The following is a 21,759-nucleotide window of genomic DNA, read 5'->3' on the forward strand; positions in this document are numbered from 1 at the left end:
GAATTCCTTATTTTATTTTTAGAACAATCTTATGTGGTGGGATTTTTGCCCCTGTTCTACAAGTGAGAAAATTGAGGCTCATAATTAACCTCAACAGTATTATTGTGTTCAACCTCATCCAGCTTGTAAATGGCTCAGCCTCAAGTCTGATTCCAAAATCCAAGTTCTTTTAATTATTCAGAATATCCACAGTCATAAAAATAGGTGAAGAAAATGGAGAAAAGGACACTTAGGAGAAATGGAGAGTCAAACTGAATTCAGATTTCTGAGATGTTTTCTTTGAAGGGACAAGTAAAAGAACTGGAAGAACTGCTGCTACCAGGTAGGAATTAAAAGAAGACAAATTTTGAGCACAATATGATGAAGCAGAACATAACCAAGCTAGTCAACAATGGAATATATATTACCGAGTAGTCAGCATTCATAAGAGAACAGGTTGAAGAGGAAAATGATCACTCATCAAAATTGTCAGAGAGGTGATCCCTAAATTACATGGGAGACAGGATTTTATGACTTCTAAGATTTCCTTCAACTTTCCAAGTTCTATCCCACATGACACAGACTATAGGGAAAATGTTTTTTTCATATTCCTATTATCCATAACCAGTACATGACTATTTTGGTTTGCTAAAGCTGACAAAATGCAATATGCCAGAAACGGGTTGGCTTTTATAATGGGGAATTATCAGCTTACAAGCTTACACTTCTGAAGCTGTAAAAGATGTTCAAAATAAGGCACCAATAGGATGATACCTTCTCCCCAGAGACTAGCTACCAGCGATCCTCAGCTTCTCTGTCACATAGCCAGGCACTTGATGACATCTGCTGGTCCTTTTCTTCTGGGTTTCATTGTCTTCAGCTCCTGGCTTCAGTGGCTTCCTCTCTCAGCTTCTCTGTGTGTCCTTGGCTCTCAGCGTCTCTCTGATTCTTTTACTTCCTTGGGTGTTCCTCTCTCTTTTTTGTGTCATTTTTCTTCTTTTTAAAGGACTCCAGTAAAAGGAGTAAGACTCACCTTGAATGAAATGGGTCACATTACCATCTGAAATAATCTAATCAAAGGGTCCCAACCATAAAAGATCTACATCCATAGGAATGGGTTAAAAGAACATGATATTTTCTAGGGGTGTACATAGCATCTTCAATCTACCACAATGACCTACAACTTACCAGGTATGCAGTAGAGTCTTTTTATAATTATTGAATGAATTGGATGATTGGGCTGTTTAACACATTTTCAAAGGAAGAAATTTTTGTTCAATATTATTTTATACAATATTTTTAAAAGCAATAGTAATACTAGCATTCTTTTAAAAAGCCATGTTTCTCCTTTTGACCATGTTTTTGTGCCTGAAATTTCATTTCTAGAGACCTTCTCCTTTGAGTTAAACATGATAATTTCTATTAAAATATACAGTGGTGACACTGTTGTCTTTCTATATTAGCATTTAAAAGAAACAAATCAGAGATTTCTAACAACAAATACAGGACAGATGAGATAAATTTGAATGGCATAGATGGTGTACAAACTGGCACTTCTGGAGGAGAGAAGACCCAGAATTCTGCAGAGCACGTAAGTGAACTGGGTATTTTGTGTGTGTTTGAGTCTGGGGTTCTATGAAAGACAAGAAAGGGATGACACCTAAATAGGGATGAGGAGCTTCACTCCACTTGACAATTTTGCTTTTTCTCCAATCATTTTTTTCATATTGCCCTGCATTTGTTGAAACATGGACCTATTATTCCTCTGCACTCTTCACTTACTTGATTTCTTTGTTGCCTATTGTCATGGTTAGGGACAGGTGTCAACTTGGCCAAGTTGTGGTACCTGTTCATCTGATTGGGCAAGCGCTGGCCTGTCTGTTGCAATGAGGATATTTCATAGGATTAGGTCATGATCACGTCAGCTACATCCACAGCTGATTCCATTTGTAATCAGCCCAAGGGGAGTGTCTTCTGCAATTAGTGATGCTAAATGCAATCATGGGAAGCCTTTTAAGGAGGACTCAGAGGAGACAGGTTCCATTCCTGCTTTGGCTGGTGAGCCTCTCCTGTGGAGTTCATCCAGGCCATCCATCGGAGTCATCGGCTTCGCAGCCTGCCCTGTGGATTTTGGACTCTGCGTTCCTACGGTCACGTGAGACACTTTCATAAATTTTATATTTGCAAATGTTCCCTGTTGATTCTGTTTCTCTAGAGAACCCTAACTAATACATCTTGGTACCAGGAGTGGTTCTTAAGGAACAGAATCTTAAAAATGGGTTTTTATGAATGGTTTTCTATTCTGACTGGACTCAGAGACACTAAGGACTCTGATTCCCATAATCAGAATGATACTCCCAATCCATGGACTGAGTTGGCAAAGGAGATAGTCAAAATATCATCATTCGATTCTCCTAATGCTTCACTTGTACAAAGCCAGACTCTGGGGGATAATGTTTTTGACACCTTTACAGAGTTTTGTAGAAATAAGAGTTATAGAGATGTTGGTTGGTTGTTGTTAGATACACTGTCTACATTAAAGGGTGAAAGGGATGGGCTTAAGGCTTCAAACAAGAAGCTTAAGTGCCATCTGAAAGATGTAGAGGTTTCTATGAGTATCCTGAAGGAAAATCTTATTTCCTGTAGCCGTAGACTTGAGATCTTTGAAAATCAGACTCAGAATCTTATTGTTAGAGTAGCAACTTTACAACGTAAACTGAAATCTCAGTCTTGCATGGTGTCTGCCGTTAAAGTGAGGGCATTGATTAGAAAGGAGTGGGACCCTGAAAAATGGGATGGTGACATATGGATTGATAATGATGTTGGGGGTGAGGTTGAAACCCTAGACCATGCTGAGCTTTCTCTAGATAACCCTGTAATAGTCTGCCCTGAGGACATAGCCGCCCCACCTCCAGCCTGCCTTGAGGAATTGGCCACCCAACTTCCTCTTGAAGGGATTAGCCCTAGAGTTATTAATCCTGTTTCACCAGATGAAACTGCAAATGAAGGCCCTGAAGCAAATGGCTTGGAAGATATTTCTAATTCTTTTCATGACCCACCCCCACCACCCCTCATTTCTTCTAGACCTATAACTAGACTAAAGTCCCAACAGACCCCTAAAGGTGAGGTACAAAGTATCACACATGAGGAGGTACGTTATACTCCAAAAGAACTGTGTGAGTTTTCCAATTTATATAGACAGAAATCAGGGGAATATGTGTGGCAATGGATTTTAAGAGTGTGGGATAATGGTGGGAGGAATATAAGGCTGGATCAGGCTGAATTTATTGATATGGGCCCACTAAGCAGAGATTCTGCATTCAATGTTATAGCTTGAGCGGTTAGAAAAGGTGTTAACCGCTTGTTTGGGTGGTTGGTTGAAACATGGATCAAAAGGTGGCCAACATTACCTGAGGTTGAAATGCCAGAACTGCCCTGGTATAATGTAGATGAGGGGATCCAGAGGCTTAGAGAGATTGGGATGTTAGAGTGGATTTATCATGCAAAGCCTGCTCTTATACCCCAGGAATGTCCAGAGGATGCACCTTTTACCAGAACAGTGAGAAATAAGTTTGTGAGACTAGCACCATCATCCCTCAAGAGCTGTGTGGTTGCACTTCTCTGTAGGTCAGATATTACTGTAGGAACTGCTGTCACTGAGCTGGAATCCTTAAACACAATGGGGATGACAGGATCCCGAGTTGGCAGAAGCCAGGTGGCAGCACTTAATCACCAAAGACAGGGTAGACGCGGCTATTATAATAGACAACAAACTCAAAGGAGGCATCAAAATTATGACACGCAGAGATTTGTGGCATTGGCTAGTAAATCATGGGGTGCCTAGAAATACAATAGAAGGGTAGTCTACTAAATTCTTGTTGGAGCTGTATAAACAAAAGAGTTCTAGGTCAAGGGAACAGAAGTCTAACCTGAATTACAAAAACACAGAGTCATGGCCCCTTAATCAATTTCCAGACTTGAAACAGTTTACAGACCCTGAGCCTCTTGAATGAAGGGGAGGCCAGGTCCCTATGGGGGAGAAACCTGTTACACTGCCACAAATTTATACTGTTAACCTTCCTCTAAGTCTTCCCCAAGGAGACCGACGGCCTTTTACCAGGGTAACTGTGCATTGGGGAAAAGGAAATGATCAGATATTTCGGGGATTATTAGACACTGGTTCAGAAGTGACATTCATTCCAGGGGACCCAAAACGTCACTCTGGACCACCAGTCAGAGTGGGGGCTTATGGAGGCCAGGTGATCAATGGAGTTTTAGCTCAGGTCTGTCTCACAGTGGGTCCAGTGGGCCCCCAGACCCATCCTGTAGTTATTTCCCCAGTTCCGGAATGTGTAATTGGCATAGACATACTGAGCAACTGGCAGAATCCCCACATTGGTTCTCTAACCTGTGCAGTGAGGGCTATTATGGTAGGAAAGGCCAAGTGGAAGCCACCAGAACTGCTCCTACCAAGCAAAATAGTAAATCAAAAGCAATACCGTATTCCTGGAGGGATTGCAGAGATTACTGCCACTCTTAAGGACTTGAAAGATGCAAGGGTGGTGATTCCCACCACATCCCCGTTCAACTCTCCTATTTGGCCTGTGCAGAAAACAGATGGGTCTTGGAGAATGACAGTGGATTATCATAAACTCAACCAAGTGGTAACTCCAATTGCAGCTGCTGTTCCAGATGTAGTATCATTGCTTGAGCAAATCACTACATCCCCTGGTACCTAGTATGCAGTATTGATCTGGCAAATACTTTTTTCTCGATAGCTATTAGTAAGGACCACCAGAAATAGTTTGCTTTCAGCTGGCAAGGTCAGCAATATACTTTCACTGTTCTACCTCAGGGGTATATCAGCTCTCCAGCCCTATGTCATAATCTTGTTTGCAGAGACCTTGATTGTTTCTCCCTCCCACAAGACATCACACTGGTCCATTATATTGATGATATCATGTTGATTGGACCTAGTGAGCAAGAAGTAGCAACTACTCTAGATTTACTGGTAAGACATTTGCATGTCAGAGGATGGGAGATAAATCCAACAAAAATACAGGGGCCTTCCACCTCAGTAAAATTTCTAGGTGTCCAGTGGTGTGGGGCATGTCGAGATATCCCTTCTAAGGTGAAGGATAAATTGCTGCATCTGGCCCCCCCCACAACCAAAAAAGAGGCACAATGCCTAGTTGGTCTTTTTGGATTTTGGCGACAACATATTCCTCATTTGGGTGTGCTACTCCGGCCCATTTATTGAGTGACCAGAAAAGCTGCTAATTTTGAGTGGGGACCTGAACAAGAGGAGGCTCTGTGACAGGTCCAGGCCTCTGTGCAAGCTGCTCTGCCACTTGGGCCGTATGATCCAGCAGATTCAATGGTGCTGGAAGTGTCAGTGGCAAATAGAGATGCTGTCTGGAGCCTTTGGCAGGCCCCTATAGGAGAATCACAATGCAGACCCTTAGGATTTTGGAGCAAAGCCTTACCATCTGCTGCAGATAACTACTCTCCTTTTGAAAAACAGCTTTTGGCCTGCTACTGGGCCTTAGTAGAGACTGAACGCTTAACCATGGGCCACCAAGTTACCATGAGACCTGAGTTGCCTATCATGAGTTGGGTGTTGTCTGACCCACCAAGCCATAAGGTTGGACATGCACAGCAGCACTCTATTGTAAAGTGGAAATGGTATATACGAGATAGAGCCAGAGCAGGTCCTGAAGAAGTGGCACAAATGCCCATGGTTTCCACTCCTGCTGCCACATTATCTTCTCTTTCCCAGACCAGAGCTATGGCCTCTTGGGGAGTTCCTTACAGTGAATTGACTGAGGAAGAAAAGACTCGGGCCTGGTTTACAGATGGTTCAGCATGATATGCTGGTACCACCCGAAAGTGGACAGCTACAGCATTACAACCCCTTTCTGGGGTGTCCTTGAAGGACAGTGGTGAGGGAAAATCCTCCCAGTGGGCAGAACTTCGAGCAGTGCACCTGGTTGTTCATTTTGCTTGGAAGGAAAACTGGCCAGAGGTGCATTTGTATACTGACTTATGGGCGTTGCTAATGGTTTGGCTGGATGGTTAGGGACTTGGAAGGACCATAATTGGAAAATTGGTGACAAAGAGGTCTGGGGAAGAAGTATGTGGATAGACCTTTCTGAGTGGGCTAAAAACATGAAGATATTTGCGTCCCATTTGAATGCACACCAGAGGGTGACTTCAGCAGGGGAAGATTTTAATAATCAAGTGGATAAGATGACCCGTTCTATGGATACCAGTCAGCCTCTTTCCCCAGCAACTCCCGTTATTGCCCAATGGGCTCATGAACAAAGTGGTCATGGTGGTAGGGATGGAGGTTATGCATGGGCTCAGCAACATGGACTTCCACTCACCAAGGCTGACCTGGCTACAGCCACTGCTGAGTGCCCAATCTGCCAGCAGCAGAGACCCACACTCAGCCCCCGATATGGCACCATTCCCCGAGGTGACCAGCCAGCTACATGGTGGCAGGTTGATTACATTGGACCACTCCCTTCATGGAAGGGGCAGCGATTTGTTCTAACATACTCTGGATATGGGTTTGCTTTCCCTGCATGCAATGCTTCTGCCAAAACTGCTATCCGTGGGCTTACAGAATGCCTTATCCATCGTCATGGTATTCCACATAGCATTGCTTCGGATCAAGGAACACACTTCACAGCAAATGAAGTGTGGGAATGGGCACATGCTCATGGAATTCTCTGGTCTTACCATGTTCCCCATCATCCAGAAGCTGCTGGATTGATAGAACGGTGGAATGGCCTTTTGAAAACTCAATTACGATGCCAACTAGGTGGCAAAAACTTGAAAGGCTGGGGTAATGTTCTCCAGGAAGCTGTGTATGCTCTGAATCAGCGTCCACTGTATGGTGCTGTTTCTCCCATAGCCAGGATCCATGGGTCCAGGAATCAAGGGGTGGAAATGGGTGTGGTGCCACTCACTATTACTCCTAGTGATCCACTAGGAAAATTTTTGCTTCCTGTCCCTGCTACCCTGAGTTCTGCTGGTCTACAGGTTTTAGTTCCAAAACAGGGCGTGCTTTCTCCAGGAGAAACAACAGTGATAGCACTGAACTGGAATTTAAGATTGCCACCTGGCCACTTTGGGCTACTTATGCCTCTGGATCGACACACCAAGAAGGGGATTACATTATTGTCTGGGGTAATTGACCCTGACTATCAGAAGGAAGTAGGACTGCAACTACATAATGGAGGTAAAGAAGAGTTTTCTTGGAACATAGGAGATCCCCTGGGGCGTCTATTAGTACTACCATGCCCTGTGATTAAAATCAATGGAAAACTGCAACAACACAATCCAGGCAGGACCACTAATGGCTCTGAGACTTCAGGAATGAAGGTTTGGGTCACCCCACCAGGTAAAGAACCACGACCAGCTGAAGTGCTTGCTGAGGGGAAAGGGAACATGGAATGGGTAGTGGAAGAAGGTAGTGATAAATATGAACTTCGACCACGTGATCAGTTACAGAAACGAGGACTGTAATGCTGTTTTGTTTGTGTTATACTATTTAAGTTGTAAGATATCAAGTTTAAGAATGAATGTTGCCCAAGGATTTGCACCCTATTCTGGAGAGATTTAATGTGTTTCCAGTTATATGCAGGACAGTTGAGTATTATCAGGTAAAAGAAAAAATGTGTGCTTATTTGTTTTCATTTGGAAATTAAGTATGGTCTAAGGTGATATATATATATATCACCTTATCAACTTAGCACCTATATATATATATATATATATATAGGTGCTAAGTTGACAAGGGGTGGACTGTCACGGTTAGGGACAGGTGTCAACTTGGCCAAGTTGTGGTACCTGTTCATCTGATTGGGCAAGCGCTGGCCTGTCTGTTGCAATGAGGATATTTCATAGGATTAGGTCATGATCACGTCAGCTACATCCACAGCTGATTCCATTTGTAATCAGCCCAAGGGGAGTGTCTTCTGCAATTAGTGATGCTAAATGCAATCATGGGAAGCCTTTTAAGGAGGACTCAGAGGAGACAGGTTCCATTCCTGCTTTGGCTGGTGAGCCTCTCCTGTGGAGTTCATCCAGGCCATCCATTGGAGTCATCGGCTTCGCAGCCTGCCCTGTGGATTTTGGACTCTGCGTTCCTACGGTCACGTGAGACACTTTCATAAATTTTACATTTGCAAGTGTTCCCTGTTGATTCTGTTTCTCTAGAGAACCCTAACTAATACACCTATGTATCTGACTTCCCTAAGTAAAGAAGCAGTATTTTTTTACTGCAGAAGTGCATCTTTCTGAAGAGCTGCGAAGGTCAATTCAGGGTTGGGGAGGAGGTATTACAAAGAAGAGAGAAAGTTATTCCTTTCACATCACAATGTCTGAATGTGATTTTCCTTGAGAAATCCTGGAGGAGGCAGCATGGCACCTTTAATCATAATAAGATATTGTTTTGAGACATACTTAATAACCATCAAATATAATGAGTCTGAAGATCTGAAAATGGAGGGTTTCGTTCTATAAATGACTGTGATCTATCCCTACATTTCAATGATAAATGTGTCTGTTACTTAAAACTGCTAAGATAAAAAGAATATTGGTGCAACACAGAAAGGTTATAGGGACACTTTCAGCCACTGAGATTCCAAGTAGAGTGAGTAAGCACTCCTTCAAAACAAGGAGTGCAGGAGATGAGTGTGGGGAAATGGCAGAGTAATCCAGGAATCAGTCCCTCCACCAGAATAATTATTAAACAGTTAGAAGCTGTCTGAATCAAATATTTTGAAAATTCAGAATTGAGTAGGATATTGCACAGCACCCAGGGATGAACAAGAAAATGGTGGTAAATTACTGTAAATACCAGTAAATTGCTCTTTCTACACAGCAGTTATCATTACCCAGCTCCCACACTCATGACAGGGAGCAATGGGATCCAGCCCCTGGCACAGCTTGCACAAGAAATAGGATGGGCACAGGCCAATTACTGATCATGACTTTTGATGAACTATTTCAGATTGCTGGAAGCATGGCTCTGAGGTCAGTCATTGTTACAACCTGTCCTGGACAAAGGCAGTTGAAGAGATTTAAAGACAGTATACTTCTTCCTGCAGAGGACAGTTAAAGCATAGCATTTACTGAGCAGTTCAAGAAAGTGCAGCTTTGGAGAGCTATGGAAGAGACTCCTGGCACTTTTCCTGGTCTTTACTTTTTCAGCTCACAAGGTAGTTTGGAGCCAGCCAGGTTCCCTCGTGGGTCCTTTGCCTTGTTCTGACTGTGAAAGACTGATTTGGGAAACTCCTCCCTGCTGTGCCACCCCTCTAAGGATTTGCCCTCCATGCAAAAGCAGCTCAAGAAAAGAAAGCAGTGTAAGAAACAGTTGAGGCAAATGGCCAGGGGCAAAGGCTTACCTGCTCTAAGTCCAGCAGTAGAACACTGAGGAAAGGAAGAAGGTGTGTCTCTTGGAAAGTAGAGGAGGCTTTCAAACTCCTATAGACAAGGGAACTACTAATGCTACACGCAAGCACAAGCTCAGGATAAGAAAAAAGCCCAGAAAAGACATGGAATCCCTAAACTTTGCATTCACCTTGGGTGGACCTTCCTGATAGGAGGACTGATACTCTAGAAAATGTCATATTACCAGTAGCTTACAAATTCAAGAAATAGACATCCCAGGGAATAAATCTCAGAGTTTACATTTAAAACTATTAAAATGTGCAATAAGGTTACAGGGCAGTGGCTCAGCAGGCAAGAATGCTTGCCTGCCATGCCAGAGGACCTGGGTTCGATTCCTGGTGCCTGCCCATGTAAAAAAAAAAAAAAAAAAAAAAAAAGAGATTACAGGGCAAACAAAGAAATTGGAAATGATTGATGATCCAAAAGTAGAGGATAAAAATCCAGAAAACATCAATGGAGACCAGACTGTAGACATATAAAAAAAAGACTTTAAAAAGTTTAAAAATGCTCAAGCTGATGAAGGAAAATACAGAGAAAGAATTGAAGATATCAAGAAAACAATGAATGAACAATTTGAGAATCTCAAAAATAGAGACAGAAATTTTTAAAAGGAAGCAAACAAAACTACTAGAGTAGAATTTCATGATAACTAAAATGAAAAATTCCCCGTAGTCTTTAAGCAGCAGATTGGAGCTGGCAGAGGAATCAGTAAATTCATATACAAGACAATTGAAATGAGTCAGGCTGAGGAACTGATGAAAAGTGAAAATAGCCTAAGAGATCTCTGGGACATTATCAACCATATAATATACACACTATGGGAGCCCCAGAAGGATAAGAAAGAGACAAAAGAACAGAAGGAATATTCAAAGAAATAATGACAATAAACCTTCCCTCACTTAATAAAAGATGTGAATATGCACGTCCCAGAATCCCAAAAAACAACAAACAAGATAAAATGGAAAAAAAGTACAATATCTATTTTAGTTTTCTAGTATGTTTAAAGCAGATACCATTAAATGTGTTGGCTTAAACAATGGGAATTTAATAGCTTACAGTTTGAGGCTGTGAAAATGTTCAAATCAAAGCACCATCAAGGCAATGATGTCTTCCCAAAGACCAGCTGCCAGTGATCCTTGGCGCCTCTACCACATGACAAGGCATGTGGCAGCTCTGCTTGTCTCTCCCTTCTCTTCTGGGTTTCATTGACTTCAACTTCTTGCTTCTGTGGCTTTCTCTCTGTCTGAATTTCATTCTCATAAAGAACTCTAGTAAAAGGATTAAGACCCATTCTGATTGAGTGGGTCACACCTTACCTGAATAGCCATATCAAAAGGTCTTAATTTAAAATGGGTCCACACCCACAGGAATGGAATAAATTTAAGAACATGCTTTTCTGGGACACACGGCTTGAAATGACTACACCATCTCATATATTGATCATACTATCTAATGCAAAGGACAAGGAAAGAGTTCTAAAAGATGCAAGAGAAAAGCACCATGTTATGTACAAGGGATTCCCAATTAGATTGAGTTCTGATTTCTCATCAGAAAAAGGCAGTGGGTTGATATACTTAACGTGCTGAAAGATATCAATTGCCAACCAATAATTTTATAGCTAGTAAGATTTTCTTTCAAAAATGAGGGAGAAGTTATGACATTCCCAGGTAAACAAAAGCTGAGTGAGCTCATCACTACTAGATCTTCCCTGTAAGAAATGCTAAGGTGAGTTTTTCAGACTGGAAGGAATGGACACCATGCAATGGGTCTGAGTGGCATACAGAAATAAAGATATCCAGTAAAGGCAATTAAAAATGCCAGTACTATTGTGTTGCAATTTTTGGTGTGTAACCATGCCTTACTTCCTACAGGTGCTAAATGCAAATGCATAAAAACTAATGATAAATCTACAGTTTTGGTCATGCAATGTACAAAGATATAATCTGTAATAAGCAGAGAAAAAAGTGGGTGGAGGGAGGGAATATAAGAACAGTGTTTGTGTGTATGCCATTGAAGTTAAGGTGGTATAAAATCAAATATGAATGCCATATGTTAAGGATGTTAAATTTTAACCCTATGTTACCCAGAAGGAAATGTCTGAAAATATATAACTAAGTAGAAATAAGAAGGCACTCAATACAGCACAACACAAAAATTCAAATAAATGTAAAAGCAGACATAAATGTAAGAATTGAGGGGCACAAAAGATATAATACTTACAAAAACTAAATGGCAGAACTACAGAAGCAAGTCTTGCATTAGATGTAAATGGATTAAATTCTCCAGTCTAAAGGCAAAGATTGGCAACATGGATATAAAAGTATGACCTATCTGTTATTTATAAGAGACTCACCTTAAATTCAAAGATACAAGTAGGTTGAAAGTGAAAGGATGGCTGAAATATCCCATGCAAACAGTAGTCCTGAAAAATCTAAAGAAAATCACCTAGAGCTAATAAATGTATTCAATAAAATGATGGGGTAAAAATCAACATGCAAAAATCAGTAATATTTCTATACATTAGTAATGAACAATCAGAGGAAGAAATAGAGAAAAAAAATTTATTTACAATAACAATGAAAAGAATCAAATACCTAGCAACAAATTTAACCAAGGATGTAAAGGACTTACACACAGCAAAACTACAAAACATTGCTGAAAGAAATCAAAGAAGACCTAAATAAATGGAAGAACATTCTATGTTCATGGATTGGAGGACTAAATATTGTTTAAGATATCAATTGTACCCAAAGAAAATTAGAGATTCAACACAATCCCATTTAAAATTCCAATAACCTTCATTGCAGAAATGGAAAAAAACAATTATCAAATATATATGCAAGGATAAGGGGCCCCTATAGCCAAAACCATCTTGCAAGAGAAGAAAGAAATTGGAGGGCTCACACTTCCCTGTTTTCAAACTTATTACAAAGATATAGTAGTCAAAATAGCATGAACCTCACAAATATATAGCCATATGGAATCAAATTGAGGGCTCCAAAATCCACCCCAACCTTATGGCCAACTGATTTTTGACAAAGAGGCAAAGAATAGTGTCTTCACCAAATGGTACTGGGAAAGTTGGATCTCCATTTGCAAAAGAAGGAAGGTGTCTTCCTTCATTCTTTTGCAAATGGAGATCCAACTTTTCCAGTACCATATGAATGAAGGAGGACACCTTCCTTCATACATACAAAAATTAACTCAAAATGCATCAAAGACCTTAATATAAGAGCTAGAACTATGAAACTTCTAGAAGAAAATGTAGGGAAGCATCTTCAGAACCTTATTTTAGGCAATGGTTTCTTAGACTTTACAACCAAAGAAGCAACAGCAACAAGAAAAAATACATAAATGGGACCTAATCAAAATTCAAAATTTTAATTCCTCAAAGGATTCTATCATGAAAGTAAAATGACAACCTGATAAAATAGGAGGAACTATTTGGAAACCAGGTGTCTGATAAGAGTTTAATATCCAGAATTTATAAATAAATCTTTCAACACAACAAGAAGATAAACAACTCAAGTAACAAATGGGCAAAAGTCTTGCATAGATTTTTCTCCAAAGAAGATATACAGATGACCAGAAAGCACATAAGAAGATGCTTAACATTATTAGACATTAGGGAAACAGTTGGATAACTACTGTTAAAAGAATAGAAAATTACAAGTGTTGGAGAGAACATTTGAGAAATAGAAACACTTATTCATTGCAGGGGGTAGTATACAATGGTGTAGCCACTGTGGAAAAGAGGCAGTTCCTCAGAAAATTAAGTATAGAATTATCATATGACCGGGCAAGCCCACTTCTAGGTATACATCCCAAAGTACTTAAATAGGTATTTGCAGACTGATGCTCATAGCAGCATTATTCACAGTTGCCAAAAGATGGAAGCAAGCCAAGTGTCCATCAATAGATGAATGGATAAATTGGAGAAGGGATGGGAAGGTGGCTGAGGTGGTGATTTGGGAGTGTAGCTGACATGGGAGAGCCTTCTGCACCACACAGAGCAGCCCTAGTTGTAGAGGCCAAGGAGCTGAGAGGCAGAAAGCTGGAGCCTGGTATGGAGGCATGGAGCCCATGGAAGTGTATGGAAGGGAGCCAGGGACTAGGAAGTAAACTGGGCAGTGTTCCTTGGGTGTGCTACCCTCACCAGCACGGCCCCATGACTGGCAACTCATCACACACCCCATGCACCTGAATCCCATCACCCACTCCCATATCCTGTGGTCCAGGCACCCCCACCCCACCAAGCCCCAGTGCACATACCTACCCCCACCCCCACCCCAAGTGCAGCCCAACCCACCTCTCCTGCACCCCTGCCGAGCACTGCCTCCCCTTTGTTGTTCCCTACAGGCTGTTGCCAGCACATGAAGGCTGTGGGCATTAACCTCCATACCCAGGTTATCCCTGCCCCCCTGCCCATAGTGTTGTACAGCCTCACCCCACCCCCCTGAGCTCTGCACATCAGTTTACGGCACTCCTAGGTCCACGCATGCACATGGGTCCTAATCACGTCGTTCAGCTCTGGGAATCTCACTTGACACCAGTCTTTGAACCATGTATGCACACAGGCCTCAGCCACATTTCCCAGATCTGAGAAAGTACTAACCTGTACACTCTGATCACAACTGTCCCCAATCCATGAAGGCATAACACCTACCTGCTGCCACAGCTCAATGCATGTGCACAAAGGGTCCCATGCCTTAGACCAGTGAACACCAGAGTTATGCCCCCCACATGCACAGCTACATCCTCCCTGGTCACTAAGCATCCACATTCACAAGCAGCAGCACAACCTCCCCAACTTGTACATATACCTGCCCTGAAACAAATCACCTCACTGAGTGCCCCACCCCATACCCTGCTCCCTGCTATACAACCATCCTACAAACACAACTCCTTAGACTACTGAAAGAAATCAGCTTCCAAAGTAAATCAATCAAGATATTTACATGCCATGAAGACAGCAGAAGATCACTAAGCATATCACAATGCAGACAGATATAGCCCTGTCTAATGACCAAACTAAAATACCAGAGGAGACATAGATGTTGGAACAACTAATCAAAGATGTTCATACAACTCTACTTAATAAAATAAGTGGGACAGCAAATGACATACAGAAGATCAAGAAGACAGTAGAAGAGCACAAAAGGGAATTTGAAAGAAATAGAAAAATAGCAGATATCACAGAGATTAAAGACTCTGTTGACCAAATAGAAAACATACTAGAGGCACACAACACAAGATTTGAAGAGCCATAAGAAAGAATAAGTGGGGCGGGCCGCGGTGGCTCAGCGGGCAAAGTGCTTGCCAGCCATGCCGGAGGACCTCGGTTCGATTCCCGGCCCCAGCCCATGTAAAAAACAAACAAACAAACAAAATACAATAAAACAAGAAAATGTTTAAAGATGTTTCCCTTTCTTCCTTCCATCCTTCCTTCCTTCTCTCTGTCTTTCCTTCCCTTCCTCCCTCTCTCTTTAAAAAAAAAAAAAAAAAAAAAAAAAAGAAAGAATAAGTGATATAGAGAACAGGATTATTGACTTTGAAGACTCAAAACAGCAAATGACAAAAAAGATAGAAAATTTTGAATTGGATCTCAGGGAAATGATAGACAAAACAAAGCACAAATATAAGAATCATTGGTGTTCCAGGAGGAGAAGACAGGAGTAAATGGCTAGGAAGAATAGTTGAGGATATAATGGGGAAAAACTTCCCAACCTTCATAAAGGACATAAATATGCAAGTCAAAGAAGCCCAATGAACTCCAAACAGAATAAATCCAAATAGGCCTTCCCCAAGACACATGCTAATCATTCTGTCAAATGTTGAAGAGAAGCAGAAAATCCTGAAAACAGCAAGAGAAAAACAATCTCCTGCATACATGGGAAACCAAATAAGACTGAGTTCAGACTACTCAACTAGCACCCTGGAGGTGAGAAGGCCATGAGATGATATAGTCAAGATCCTGAAAGAGAAAGACTTCCAGCCAAGAATTCTGTACCCAGCCAAATTGTCCTTCAGAATTGAGGGAGAGATTAAAGTTTTTACAGGCAAAAAAGTCCTGAAGGAATTTGTCAACAAGAGACTGGACCTACGAAATACTAAAAGGAGTTCTGCCAAGGTGACCAGAGCTGCTCCGTCAACCTTACCAACAGCATGGCTCACTGACCTCCCAGCCACCCATCTGCCCTTACCTGCTGTCATTGCTCTGTGGCTGGAAGTCTCATTATTAATTTGCTTTCGAATCTACAAGTTGGACAGGTCTCAACAAGGGTGGCTTGTCTCTGCTTCATTCAGAGTCAAATGGAACAGCTCCACAAAGGCTAGAAGATTCACATTCAAGGCAGCTCATTCATATGGCTGACAATTTGGAGTTTGCAATTGGCTAGGAATATAGTTCCTCTCCATGACTTCTTGAGCTTTCTCACAGAGTGGTATCTAGGTTCTAAGACTGAAAGTTCCAAGAGAACAAAGCAAAATTACATGACATAGAGTGACTTCCATGGTACGCTATTGGTCAAGGCAGTCACAAACACTCACCCAGGAGGAGGGCCATAGATTTCACCTCCTATAGCATGGTTCTAGAAGAGCGTGTAGAAGGGGAGATGCTGCTGCAGCCATCTTTGTAAAATGAAATCTGCTGCACTAATGAAACCAATCTTTGAGAAACTGTAAAATAATTATGACAACAAATACATCAGTGTATATGAGACTGTGTAATATAATAACGCCTTTGCCTGGGCTTTTCTTAAAAAGTTATGCTTATATTAGACCTCATGAAAATAAAAAACATTTAAGCATCAAATGACATTATCAAGAAAATGAAAAGACAATCTACAGAATGGGAAAAAATATCTGGAAATCATATAGGTGATAAAGGTTTAATATCTAGAATATACAAAGAACTCCTCTAACTTAACAACAAAAAGACAACCCAATTTAAAAATGGGCAAAGGACTTGAATAGACATTTCTAAGAACAGATGCAAACAGCCAATAGCATGTGAACAGATTAGCCATTAGGAAATATAAATCAAAACCACAGTAAGATACTGCCTCACACCCACTAGGATGGCTATTATTTTTAAAAAATAAAAAGAACAAGTGCTTGTGATGATGTGCTTTCATTCATTGTTGATGGAAATGTACATTGTGCAGTCAATGTAGAAAACAGTTTGGTGGTTCCTCAGAAAGCTCTTTATTGAGTTACCAGATGATCCAGTAATTACACTTCTAAGTACATATATCCAAAAGAATTGAAAACAGATATCTGTACACTCATGTTCAGAGCAGCAATGTCCAAAAGGTGGAAGCAACCTAACTGTCCATCAGCAGATGAATGAATAAACAAAAGTGGAGTATTATTTAGCCATAAAAAGGAATGAAGTTCTGATACATGCTACAACATCTCTGAATGCAATATAGAACTGTCTTCTGTGTACCATCAGTTTCACGCTTAAATTTCTTGTAATACTCATCCAATTCCTTTAGAATCTGTTTTGCGAAGCAACAGAGGCTTCTCTTGAAGACATGTTGAGTGAAATAAGCCACAAATAAAAGAACAAATATTGTATGATTTCACTTATATGAAATACCTATTATAAATAAATACACAGAGAAAGAAAGTAGATTACAGATTACTAGGGGTAGGGAGTTGGGGGTGGGAAGTTACTGCTTAATAGGTACAGAATTTCTGTTTGGTGTGATGAAAAAGTTTTGGTAACGGATGGTGGTGATGGTAGTACAATATTGTGAATGTAATTAAAATCACTGAATTGTACACGTAAAGTGGTTAAAATTGGAAATGTTATGGTATATAGATACATGTGTGTGTGTTACAACGATAAGAATTAAAAAGAATTTTTAAAAATATATGTGCTTAAAGGATTTCAGAAAATAAAATCCAGTTTTTCTTTAGACTTCACCTCTGGTACTGAGGCCTGTGGCTCTTCACTTTCTATAACTGCTTTTTCAAATGTAGTTCAACCAGGATTGAATTCTTGCTCAATTCTTTCCATTACTGTTAAACAACTATATTAAACAAAATCAAAGACACCAAAAAAGAAGAAGGAGGAGGAGGAGGAGGAGGGGGAGGGGGAGGAGGAGGAGAAGAAGAAGAAGTTCTACCATCTGAAGAAAAAAAAAAGGCAGGAGAGGGAGGTCTGGAGGAGGGCACAGAATTGAAGAGTATCATGAAGGGTAATTTAAAGAATACAAAGAGAAAAAGGGAAAAGAATATGTATATACCTGACTAATAAAATAAAAAAGATAAGACGGTGGATTCAAGAAATACCTCTTCAGTAGTAGTTTAATGGACTAAATTTACCAATTAAAAGATACAGATCGACAGACTGGATTAAGAAACATAATCCAGCTATATGCTGCTTACAAGAGACTCATCTTAGACACAAGGATACAAATAGATTGAAAGCGAAAGGATGGAAAAGATTTTCCATACAAGTTGTAACCAAAAGAAAGCAGGAGTAACTATACTAACATCAGACAAAAGAGACTTTAAATGTAAAGACATCATAAGAACCAATGAAGGGCATGATATACTAATTAAAGGGTCAATTCACCAAGAAGATATAACAATCATAAATGTTTATGCTCCCACTCAAGGAGCTCCAAACTACATGAGACAGACATTGGCAAAATTGAAGGGAGCAATAGATGTTTCAATAACAATAGTAGGAGACTTTAACACACCACTTTCCTCTACAGATAGAACAACCAGGAAGAAGATCAAGGAAACAGAGAAGTTAAATAACTTGATAAATGAATCAGACCTAACAGATATATACAGGTCATTGCATCCCAAAGCACAAGGATATGCATTCTTCTCTAGTGCTCATGGAACATTCTCCAGGATAGATCATATGCTGGGGCACAAAACAGGTCTTTATAAATTTTAAAACATTGAAATTCAAAGCACTTTCTCTGATCACAATGGGATGAAGCTGGATCTCAATAACCATCAAAGAACAAGAACATTTACAAATATATGTACCATATATTTGTGATTAAATAACACATCCTTAAAAAACCAGTGGGTCAAAGAAGAAATTGCTAGGGAAATCAGTAGCTATCTGGAGATGAATGAAAATGAGAATACAACTTATCAGAACTTATGGGATGTGGCAAATGCTGTGCTGAGAGAGAAATTTATTACCCTAAATGCCTATATTAAAAAACAAGAAAGAGCAAAAGTAGAGGACTTAACAGCACACCTGGAGGAACTTGAGAAAGAACAGCAAACTAACCCTAAAGCAAATAGAAGAAGAGAAATAAAGATTAAAGCAGAGATAAATGAAAAGGAGGACAAAAGAACAATACAAAGAATCAATAAAACCAAAAGTTGGTTCTTTGAGAAAATCAATAAAATTGATTAGCCACTAGCAAGACTTAAGAAAAAAAGAAAGAGGATGCAAATAAACAACAAGAAGGGATGCGTTACCACAGATCCTGAAGAAATAAAAGAAAACATAAGAGGATGTTTTCCTCTTAAGAGGATACTATGAACAACTATACACCAACAAACTAGACAACTTAGATGAAATGGACAAATTCCTGGAGATGCACAAACAAGCTACACTGACTCAGGAAGAAACAGAAGATCTCAACAAACCAATCACAAGTAAAGAGATTCAATTGGTCCTCAAAAATCTGCCTATAAAGAGAAGTCCAGGGACAGATGGCTTCACAGGGGAATTTTATCAAACATTCTAAAAAAAACTAACACCAATCCTGCTTAAGCTTTTAAAAAAAAATTGAGGAAAAAGGAACTCTACCTAACTCATTTTATGAAACTAATATTACTTTAATACCAAAACTGGGTAAAGATGCTATAGGAAAGGAAAACTATAGGCCAATCCACCTAATGAACATAGGTGCAAAAATTCTTAATAAAATATTAGCAAATCGAATCCAATAACACATTAAAAATTATACACCATGACCAAGTGGAGTTTATACCAGGAATGCAAAAATGGTTCAACGTAAGAAAATCAATTAATGTGATACAACATATTAACAAATCTAAAGGGAAAAATCACCTGCTCGTCTCCATTGATGCTGAAAAAGCATTCGACAAAATTCAGCATCCTTTTCTGATAAAAATACTCCAAAAGATAGGAATCAAAGATAACTACCTCAATATGATAAAAGGAATATATGAAAAACTGATAGCCAGCATTGTACTTAATATAGAGAGACTGAAAGCTTTCCCCCTAAGATCAGGAACAAGACAAGGATGCCCACTGTCACCACTATTATTCAACATTGTGCTAAAAGTTCTAGCTAGAGCAATCAGGCAGGACAAAGAAATGAACAGCATCCAAATTGGAAAGGAAGAAGTAAAACTATCATTATTTGCAGGTGATATGATACTATACTTGGAAGATCCTGAGAAATCTATAGCAAAGTTACTTGAGCTAATAAACAAATTCAGCAAGGTGGCGGGATATAAAATTAACATGCAAAAATCAGTAACATTTCTATGCATAAGCAATGACCTAGTTGAGGAGTCAGTTAAGGAAAAAATTCCATTCAAAATAGCAGCTAAAAGAATCAAGTACTTAGGAATGAAGCTAACTAGGGATGTAAAGGACTTGTACACAGAAAACTACATAACATTGCTAAAAGAATTTGAAGGAGATCTCAATAGGTGGAAAGACATTCCCTGCTCATCGATAGAAAGGCTAAATATAGTTAAGATGTCAGTTCTCCCCAGATTGATCTACAGATTCAACACAGTACCAATCAAAATTCCAACAACCTACTTTGAAGATTTGGAAAACTAAGTACCAAATTCATCTGGCAGGGAAAGAGACCCCAAATAGCTAAAAGCATCATAAAAAAGAAGAATGAAATGGGAGAATTAAAACCTATTGTAAAGCCACAGTGGTCAAAACAGCATGATACTGGCACAAAGATAGAAGCATTGACCAATGGAATCGAATTGAGAGTACAGAAATAGACCACCAAATCTATGGTCAACTGATTTTTGACAAGGCCCCCAAATCCTCTGACCTAGGACAAAATTGTTTTTTCAATAACTGGGCATAGAAGACCTGGATCTCAATAGCCAGGAGAATGGAAGAGGACCCCTATCTTATACCCTACACAAAAATTAACTCAAAGTGGATCAAACACCTAAATATAAGAACTAGCACCATAAAGCTTCTAGAAGAAAATGTAGGGAAACATCTTCAAGACCTAGTAATAGGAGGTACCTTCCTAAACTTTACACCCAAAGTACAAGCAGCAAAAGAAAAAATAAATAAATGGGAACTCCTCAAAATCAAATGCTTCTGCACCTCAAAAGACTTTGTCAAAAAGGTGAAGAGGTAGCCATCTCAATGGGAGAAAATATTTGGAAATCACATATCAGACAAAGATTTGATTTCCTTTATACACAAAGAAATCATACAACTCAACAACAAAAGAACAAACAACCCAGTTATAAAATGGGCTAAAGATATGAATAGGCATTTTTCTGAAGAGCAAATGCAGATAGCTCAAAAGCACATGAAGAGATGCTCATTTTCATTGGCTATAAGGGAAATGCACATCAAGATGACAGTGAGATACCACCTCACACCATAAGAGTGTCTGCTATTAAACAAACAGGAAACTATAAATACTGGAGAGGATGTGGAGAAACTGGGATACTTATGCACTACTAGTGGAAATGTATAATGGTGCAGCCACTATGGAAGACTGTTTGGCTGTTCCTTAGGAAACTAAATATCGAGTTGCCCTATGACTCAACAATAACACTATTTGGTATATACCCAGAAGAGCTTAAAGCAATGACATAGACATTTGCACACCAATGTTCACAGCGGCATTATTTGCAACTGCCAAAAGATGGAAGCAAACCAAATGCCCACCAACCGTCAAGTGGATCAACAAAATTCGGTATATACATACGGTGGAATATTATGGAGCAGTAAGACAAAATAATGTCCTGAAGCACATGACAAGATGGATGAGCCTTGAGGACATAACGCTGAGTAAAATTAGCCAGACACAAAAGGATAGATACTGTATGATTCCACTTTTATGACCATCATAAAGGTATAGGCTTATAATACAGAACATAGGGGACTTACAGATATATAGAAGCTAGAAATGGGTGAACTGTTAACTAATGAAGTTGAACTCCAATGTAAGGGAATAGATAGGAGTGAAAGTAGTTCTCTAGTGGGACTATAAGTAATATTACCATATTGAAGATGAACAAGATTGGAAGGGGTTGTATAGACCTACGTGTCCCACTGATTAACACTGGAAATGTGAATTAGTT

The 21,759-nt window shown here is 39.9% G+C and overlaps 1 long non-coding RNA gene across 3 annotated transcripts in view; it reads right to left on the minus strand.

Annotated features, from left to right (window-relative positions):
* LOC143674838 (uncharacterized) overlaps window positions 1-15,914 on the minus strand; it is a 122,359-nt gene extending 106,445 nt beyond the window's left edge. For all 3 annotated transcript variants that reach the window (XR_013171241.1, XR_013171232.1, XR_013171240.1), the window contains exon 1: window positions 15,645-15,914. This is a non-coding gene — a long non-coding RNA (uncharacterized LOC143674838). The remainder of the gene's footprint in view (window positions 1-15,644) is intronic.
* Between the last annotated feature and the right edge of the window lie 5,845 nt (window positions 15,915-21,759).

This window comes from Tamandua tetradactyla, chromosome 1 (genome assembly GCF_023851605.1).
Source record: "Tamandua tetradactyla isolate mTamTet1 chromosome 1, mTamTet1.pri, whole genome shotgun sequence".
In the NCBI taxonomy this organism is placed as follows: domain Eukaryota; kingdom Metazoa; phylum Chordata; class Mammalia; order Pilosa; family Myrmecophagidae; genus Tamandua; species Tamandua tetradactyla.